This window comes from Ipomoea nil, unplaced genomic scaffold (assembly GCF_001879475.1).
Source record: "Ipomoea nil cultivar Tokyo-kokei standard unplaced genomic scaffold, Asagao_1.1 scaffold1576, whole genome shotgun sequence".
NCBI classification, from domain to species: Eukaryota; Viridiplantae; Streptophyta; class Magnoliopsida; order Solanales; family Convolvulaceae; genus Ipomoea; species Ipomoea nil.
Window position 1 is genome coordinate 5591740 of NW_017618004.1, and position 10118 is coordinate 5601857.

Genomic DNA, 10118 nt, shown 5'->3' on the forward strand with positions numbered 1-10118 from the left:
CCAACTAAGTTTACTGATACTGCACAAACAATTCCTAACCCGACACACTTAACTTGATATTGTCAAGATCAGATAATCACCAAATATACATTTAGTGGCAAGGTTCAATCGTTCGAAAACTTGAATTATAAATTAAAAAAACAATCTAATATATATTTATTTGAAAAATATTACTATTTCGCTATAAATATTAAATATATTGTCTAAAAGTTGAAAGTTGTAATTGCAACTTCTATTTGTCTATTTATTTATTTATTTTGTGGATGGTGGAATGGCTAGTTAAGCCCCAAGAAAGCCAAAGAAAGACAATAGTCTCCCGTTATTTTTTAATTTTTAATTAGTGTAAAAAAATTGTATAACCCCCATTACTTTTTATATTTAATGTGTAAAAAAAATTTGTGTAAGTCCATCTAACTAAAAAGCATGGAGTAATATTGGTCCATAAAAGATATTATACTGTAGTTAAAAATAATACGAGTAGTATAATATATTAATATTTGTAATGCATTATACAACTCAATAGACATAATAATAATAATAATAATAATAATAATAATAATAATAATAATAACAATAACAACAACAACATCAACATGGATTCACTCTTATAGGTTTTATAACTAGTTATAATACGTGCACGATTAAATTAATATCCAACACAAAAATTAAAATAAGTAAATACCTAGTAAAATTTTTAAATATTAATAATTAATATATATAATAAAAAAGATTATTTTTAATATAATCAAAATGAGTATTTTCAACTTGTAATAAAAATAGTACGTATTAAAGATAGTATTGTTGTAGATAATTATAATCGAGAATAAAAATGATGTCCTAACAATTTTCATATTAAATAAATTAGGTAAAAATTACGGACTGATGAAAAGATTTTGATAAATATATATATGAAACTTTGAAGTGCATCGACCAATACTACAAAGTGCAATTATCAATAAACAAAAGTACTAGCTTCTCTAGCTTGAGTGCATTGACCAACATACAAAAAAGTGCATTGATCAACATTACAAAGCGTAATATATAGTCAATAAACAAAGTGTACTCAGTGATATGTGACTTATATTTCTCTCAAGTAAACAAAGTGTACTCAGTGATATGTGACTATTTCTCTCAAGTAAACTTCTATATATCATCGAATGCGCTTTCAAAGTTTGAAATTAAATATTTTTAAAAAATGTCACATCGTTTGTTCCATGTTTCTTTACTTTACAGCCATTTATCTTCTTATGATTATCAATTGAGATCAATATACAGTTTTTATTTATGTGGGTGTTCTCACTACTCCCCTCCCCCCATCCCATCCCACCCCACCCCAATTTTCACCTAAGCTATCATTTGCATTTGCATTTGATCCGTTATATATATATATATATATATATATATATATATATATATATATATATATATATACACACTGTTGCAAAAATCGGTTTGGCGCCCTTCTAGGCGCTAAGTGCTACTAGACTTTGGCGATTTCTCTCCTAATAAGTGTCAGTATATGTGTGTGTATAATATGACATATGTACACTCACACACATGCACTGTTTTTTTTAGTTAGTCACATAAGCGTCTACCCAGTGGCGGACCTAGTGTGGGGGAAGTGGGGGCAGCTGCCCCCACTCACCCACCACATATATATACTATATATATTATATATACTAAGATTTAACCAATAGTTAGTTCTGCTTAGATGGCAATTAAAAGCCCCTGTATTGTATAATAATAGTGTAGATGGCTAGAGTTCGAACCCTATTGCTTGGCTTCTTTTTTGTTTTCATTTTATTTGGTTTGGCTTCTTTTTTGTCATTTTTTAATATTAATAGTGAGATGAGTGAACTTTTGTTCTTGACATTTTTTAATATTAATAATAAGAATTATAATTGAATTTTTTTATTTGTACCATTGAGACTTTTTCTCTTTTTTTTTTCTTTTTTTTTTAATATTAATAGTGAGATGAGTGATTTATAATGTGTTTTTCATTCAAACTATTTTATGTAATTAATTATGTTTTATATTTTGTTTTAAATATTTTTTTTGTCTTTATATATTTTGATTTTTTTTTATCTCTAGTCAACAATATTTATGACTCGGTCTAAGTGTTTCAATTCATTTTTAAAAAATATATCTCATTAGGTTTAATTTTTCGCCCCCACTGAAAAAGATTTCTGGGTCCGCCACTGCGTCAGCCTAGATCGTTTAGGCGCTAGACACTACTCTACCTCTCCACTAGTGCATAGCGCCTGCTGCAATCATGATATATATAATTTAACCAAAAAAAAAAAAAAGGTGGTAAAAAGTTGAGATGCAGTGTGCGCGCGCCTCTCTTTCACTTTTGCTCAAAAAAAGAAAGATAGAAAGTAGAAAGGAAAGGGAGATGGTAGGAATCCATGTCGTCCAACCACTCCCAGACAAATTTCCTTCTGACCACTAAAGCAACCTTTGCTTTACCATCCTTTTTTTTATTAAAAACCAAAATACATTATATATACTACTTTTTTTTACAATAAAGAAAGCTTAGGAAATTGCGTGGTTAGAAGCATCAAGCATGAGCACCCCACCCCCCACCCCCAAGGATATATCTTACTTAACCCCCTCACCACTCCCATCTATATATCTTTGTATGCATCTTTCTGTCTTCGTTGCAGAACAAATTAAACCCACAAAACAATCAAAAACCTCATCACCATGACCCTATATATACATGTGTGTGTAGTTACCCAAGCTATGGTTAGTTTTTCCGGCCGCCGGCCACCGGTGGTTCTTTGTCATTCTTAGCCGGACCACCACCGCCACCAAAGGGCATGTTTGGTTTTTTGAGGTTGTGGGTGTGGTGTTGGAGCTAGGTGTATATATACATACATATACAAGATTCTTTTTTTTTATTTGTTAGGTTTTAATTTGTTTTCCCACTCATTCAATTCTCATTCTCTAATATATAATCTTCTTGATCACTTTGTATTTCTAGTTGATTTCATCCTCAAAGAATATAATTAATTTAGCCCACACTTTGCAATTCTTTTAGTTTGCCCTAGCTACCTTCATCATAGTCCATCTTCCTCAAATGGTCATTCATGTGAAAACCTTGATTTTTAGGGCAAACATTTGAATGTATGTATATACCACACACACACACTTCCTTTGATATGATGGGGGAAAGTGATTATTAAACTTGAGATTTTTATGTCAGACTACGAGGTTTTCGGCTAGGTATATGTATACATATGTACGTATATGCCTGGCTCCCTGTATGCCATTTGCAGGGCTCACCGAGACGTCGATGGCCTCGTTGAATGGCGTATGAGGAGCCAAGCATATTCCCATCCCGTATATATGTTATGCATATACTTGACCTGTGCTACTCAAACAGTATGACTTTACTTACATTTTCACATTTTGAAGCTTATCTTTTGTAGCTAGTCACTGTTCAAGCTAGCTAGGTTTTGCTGTCATGTTATATATGCTTGGCTGCAGCAGTAAAGGAGAAGCATATAATGCAACATTTCTCTACTTCTTTCAGATGGACTAGCCAGGTATTTATTATCACTTTAGTAATAATCTCATTTTTAATTTCATTGTTTTTAATCATTTTAGTAACATAATTTTTGTTAGATCTTGCAATAACTTAAAATGTGATATATATACTCCGATTCCTTGATATTTTGTGACCTTCTCTTACCCTGTTAGGAGTTCATTGAACCATATAAAACACGTTCTAATTAAACTTACAAGTTCGATTCCCAGTCTAGTAGTTCGGGTATGGTCAGGGTTTGGGGTTCCTCCCCTCCTTGTATTCACAACTTTTTTTTTTTTTTATGAAGTAATGTTATTTATTCTTTTATATGTTTTGGCTTCTCTCTCGACCAAAACCTTTTAAAACCATCAAATTCATCATGATTTATCACAAACAATATATAAGTCTTTTTAGTGACGACGAGAAAATTTTATAGTCGATCACTACCCGAGGGTATGTATGTGGTAAATCACATCTTATAATCTTAACTAACAAATAATATATAAGTTTGAACCCTAAGTTTAAGGGTCTTACAGTTTTTAATTTGCACTAGAAACCGGTGAATGATCGAAATAAATTATAAAATGTGTCTCAATTAACTTATAAGTCTCGGAATGCTGGTAGACTATCACAAGCAATAATATATTATATATTAATGATAGATGTATGTCTAGTAAAAATAGCACGGTAATAAAACCTATTCTACTTTTAATATGTATAAATTATTGTATATATATATATATATATATATATATATATATATATATATATTCACGTGGTTACAGGGGAGAGAAAAAGGAAGGCACTGCAATATTCTGGCGAGGCTGCTTGCGTATTAGTGTGTTATTGTTGGTACCCATAAAGATGAAAGAATCTCGAAACCATACATATATACAATGACAGCCATCAAAGTTCACAACCCCTAGCTTATAATCATTATATCCCTCAATCATTCTCATCTTCACCAAAATTTTAGGTCATATAATTAAATATCCACACATTTAGGGCTATTCACTAACTGAAAATTTGAAAAACTAGAGAATTAGAAAACAGAAAATATAATTAATTATCTATCATATATTTAGATATATGTCACTATATATAATCACATTCTTATCACCCTTATCTAATTACATATTTATTGATTACTATGATTACATTCAGTATCATCTTTTTTTAATTTACTTATTATTATTTTCTATCTTTTCTACTTGCATTACTTGTTTAAACATAACTTATTTGCTTATGTTATTTGCTTATGTTTAAAGTTAAACATTATTTACATTATCAAAATTAAAAATTAACTTTATACTAAATTTTATATTTTGATTGAACTGAATTGATTATTATTAGTTGTGATTTTTTAGTCATGCTATATCGTAATACAAGTTTGGTCCGGATATTTGATATTGAAATTTCACATATATTACTATATTTAAAGTAAAATTATATATTTATATACATGTCATTCAAAAGAATATATTCAAAAATATTTTAATTATTAACTCAAAAAATATTAATATTATCAAAACTAAATTATAGGTGAACTTAATAGATTATTAATTAGTTTGGATATATTTCTAGCTATATTATATACACATATATAAATTTGGTTCAGATATTAAATGTAAATTTTTTACATATATTGGACTTAAAAGTAAAGTTTATATTTATTCTATTTAAATCAAATATATTTTAAATATAATATCTAAAAATCACTTGAAATGAAACTTATGGTAATTTTATAATATTAATCTAAAAATATAAATTTTAAAAAATAAGTGTTAGTAAACAAGAAACATAAAACATGGAATGAAAATTGAAAAATTAAAATACAGAAAATAGAAAACACTGTCCGTTAATAAACAAGTTCTTAATTGCTCAATTATAACAATAATGTAAATTTAATTTAGTCATCTTTCAGTTACATACATTGTAAATTTGATTCATAAGTTCTTAAAAAAACAACAGATTTAGGTTTTGACGTTAGTTAACGTATCTTTCTGGGACAAATTAAAACTTAATCTAAGCTCTTGTTTCGGGCTTGTCAAGCTAAGCATGTTATAATATAATAATGCATTTGTTGTTTTACTGCTCTACTATACATTGTTAAATAATAAACTGTTTAGATAACTTGTTTGCCTAATATATAATATAAATATAAACTATAAGGAATTTTTATAGATGATATATGACAGAACATGATATACAACGCCTTTTAATTTCATGTACTTTCAAGAAAGGCATATAACGGTTAGTTATTTATATACTTAGGTATATAAAAATTGTATGTATTTTGTTGTTCAGCAAAAGAATAATAATAAAAACATGACAATCATAGTCTATATGGAGTTTCAATTTCTAAAATATAGCATGATGAAATAAATTTTAGACTATATCCCTAAATTTAATTATATATTTTGGGTCGGTGCAACAATAATAATTGCAATCAGTGTTAGTAGCACTGTGGTAGACTGCCTGTTTGCAACAAGCTAGGATATGATTCTCATCCATGGACTAGGTATAGCTAGGGTTTTGACTTTTGACCACTTCATCAATTCGTAATCAATATATAAACCCTGTTTGGTAAATAGTTGTTAGCTGTTAACTGATTGAATTAATTAGAGGGTATAACTAGTTGTAACATTGATTGATTGTAGAAAAGTAGTGTTTGATAAATTAGCTGTTAGTTAATAGCTATTTAATTATTACTATAACCTTTTTGTCTCGAAAAGCTAATTGAAAAATTAAAGTTGTTTTGAGCAGCTTTTTGAAATTTAGCATTTTGAAATTACAAAAAGCTAATTAACCAAATACTTATATTTATTTTTTAACTAAATTAAACAATTAATAGTGATCAAATAAGTCAAAATTGACTGATAAGCTAACTATTTTACCATCTTTTGCACTCAATTCTAGTTCTAGCTTATGGCTGAGTTTCAATGTCTCATTATATATATAATATAATGGAGATGTGATTGTTCATTATTTCCATAATCTATTTGCCTTATGATTATAGGCTAAATTATTTACATGCAACACTTTGTTAATTTGATTGAATTAATCCATAATTTCTCGATCTTAATTTTGTGTGTGCAGTACATAGATGGTTAGGCGAGAAAGTATAATCCCTCAATAGACACTTGGTTCATAGAATATTAGATTAATGTTAAATGGATGCGAAAAAAAATGTGCACAAACTGTATTTTAGTTTATATTGGGATTCTTATATGTGAGACAGGTCGGGTCAAAATGGAAATTCAATAACATATATATTGAAAAATGTACTACTAATTATAAATAAAGTGTTTACTACTTATAATGAAAAATGTAATATTTTTGAAGAAAAATACAGTACTTTTAAACCAAAATGTAAATTATTTACAGTTTTCCTTATAAGTAACAACGCAAACACTTTACTCCTTATTAGTATTACATTTTTCAGTATAAGTGTCACATTCTTCTCGACCCAACCCGCCGCATTAACAAGGATCCATAAGACGGTCTCGCACAAGTTTTTGCATTATAAAAATTATTTTAAAAGTTAAGTAAATAGCACAATAGACTTATTATATCTTTATACGGCATTTTACATGTATAAGAGTAAATAGTCTATAACTAGTTAACACTATCAATTGGTCTAACCAGCTAACATAATCATATAGTCAAATCAACTAACACAAATCAACTATCAACACATTTTAGATAACTTAAACCAAACATCCAGGGTTTTGTCAAATTCTTTTTTAAGAGTTTTTTTTTTTTTTTTTTTTTTAATTCACCAATATCATGAAAAGTTATACGTACTCCATAATATTCATTACTATACGATGGTAGGGAATAAGTGGGATTGTTGCCCTAGCAAGTCAAACATAACGTTACTACACTACATGATATATACTTTGATTAATTGCCAATCTACACCGATAGATATTGTTGGGTACAATATGTATACTATTTTTTTTTTTTTGGGGTCATATTGTATATTATCAGTATAGATGTCAATAGTACGTATTCTATATAATCAAATATATTAGATATTATTGTATTTTATACGGGTACCTTAAAAAGAATTATATTACATATATATATATATATATATATATATATATATATATATATATATATATATATATGGATGTCAATTAGTCCAGTTCGTTTAGTTTCGCATTAATCTTGTCAAGTTGTCCGGTTTATTGCTTCAGCTTATTGGGTTCAAAAATTTTTGCCCTAATCCTAAAATATTGGGCTATCGAATGTACTTATCGTGAGGGTTCAACTAAATAATAAATTCCTTTTTTTTAACCCTATAATTTTTTAATCTTATCGAATTAATTAATCCGTCAATTTTGGACTTAGATTGACATCCCTAGATGTATATATGAATTGAGAAGAAAGCAAAGTCTGCAATATTGTAAGCAAAGAAAGATTGAGTACTTGTGCATATATAGTTGATGGTGATATATGCTGAGGGAATCTCATGCAGTAAATAAAACAAAGTACAAGTCTGATCTGCGTATGTGTATGTATTATATTGAATGAAATCAATCAATACCGACGCATATGTTGATTGGATGTTAAATAAAATTTGCTTTTGCCCTAAAACAAAATCGAAATTACTTTGTCTACTATATGTGACAGTTATACGATTTCACATTACAAGAAAAAAACAAATTTAATAATAAAAAACTGTAAATAAATTACTGAAATATGTAGGTATTTGATTTATCAACGAAATTTAATTTGTAAAACACCTGTTTAATACATTGTTAAATTTGTTGGTTCCGTATTATATTGTTTTCTTGTAGAGCCACATCAATTCTACGACAGATTGTATAATGACACTTAAGTTAGGTTAAACCTCCTTTAGCTACATTTTATAGTGAGAGTTGAGATCTTAACTTGAATGTTGTATTATTGGTGCTCTCATTAAGAACTAAATTAGGTCTCACATTTACTTTTTATAATATTAGTACCTACAATACTTGATACAACAAAATATTATTATATACTTATTGTATATGATATTATTAATACTATAGGAATTGAAATCCTATCATATTATTGTGCATACTAGAATTCAATACTTGTATTATAAAATGGTGACATAAAAAATAACCTTAAAAAATAATACAAATAAATGTCAACTAAAGTAATACTTCATTTGTTCATTGTTTATGTCTAATTTGATTAACGAGTCTTAACTAAAATTATTTACAATTCAAATTTTCATAAATGTCTAGTTTAATATATTAATATATAAAATTTATATATTTAAAAGTTACATTAAAAGTACTATTAAACACACACAAAAATAGTAAAAATAAATAAATAATAAAATAGGTAATTTTACCAATAAATAATAAATACAACATGTTAAATGAAATAAAAAGAATATACTCCGTAATATGTTTCATCATAAAAGGTTTAACCTCAAACTCATTAAAATAATACAAATGTCCCCTAATACTCACTCCTTCAATTCCTTTGTCCTAAGTTGGCCAAAGAACTATATAACATGTAAACACAAAAAGTGCTAACGTTATTCTAGGTCTACTGTTCGAGAAACAACACAATTGAAAGGTAGGGCATTAATTAATTATGGTGGGAGATCAACCCAAATTTGCTACTACGAAGTCAAGTTTTTGTATTTAAATCTAACAATGCAAGTATAAGGAAATAAAATTGTGCCTTTACAATTTTTGACATAATAGTGTGTATTTAATCCCAACAATTGATATTTAGAATCTTAATTATAACAAGATCAGAAACTGTGTTTCTTCATTTCTATATCTTAATTGTACTTGTCATAGATATATAAATATGAAAATAAAGGTCAAATAAGTCATCGAACTACACATGTTCTACCTGCAGGCCGGACCTATGTACAATGATCATTTGTTACTGTGGTTTTATTTGGCGGGGGAAGGACTAACTTTATGCAGTGGAGCTGAGCAGCAGCAGGAGGTTTATCATAAAGCTAAACCCATAAACAAAAAAAAAAAAAAAAAGGGAATATATATATATATATATATATATATATATATATATATTATGGGGAAGAGCAAAAGGGAGAATATATGTATGTATGTATGTATAGTATGGCATGATCACGTGCAGTGGAAGCTATGCTGAACCCAATTGGAGTATGTGCCTGCAGCCTCAGCCCGCAGACCATATCGTGCACCTCCATCACTTCTTCCATCTTAGGTTGAAACCCGAGGCTCGGCCCGAGAAGAGATAAATCGCAAGATATATATGATATTTAAGTGTTTATTTTGTATTTCAAGATTAATTAAGATCTTTTCACTGATCTATTAAAGATTTGAATCCGAATATTTATTGGATATTATTACACTCACATTCAACCTTTCGACTATACGTGGGGCGACTTCAATTCTTGTTTAATTAGCATATATGTTAGACAGGACATTCTCCTGTTACACCCATCCCACGACACTTGTCTCAGCTAAAGTTATGGAAAAGGGTATAGTAGTGAGAGAGCTGGGAAAATGAAGCTACCTCAACTCCCAACTATACTATGATGGATAGATAATGCATTCATATTTCACAATGCAACCCTACC

At 28.5% G+C, this 10118-nt stretch overlaps 1 long non-coding RNA gene across 1 annotated transcript; it reads left to right on the forward strand.

Annotated features, from left to right (window-relative positions):
• Positions 1–2626: 2626 nt before the first annotated feature.
• Positions 2627–9548, forward strand: LOC109190262. The gene is made up of 2 exons (XR_002055679.1): positions 2627–3551; positions 9407–9548. It is a non-coding gene; the product is annotated as an uncharacterized LOC109190262 (long non-coding RNA).
• Positions 9549–10118: the final 570 nt, after the last annotated feature.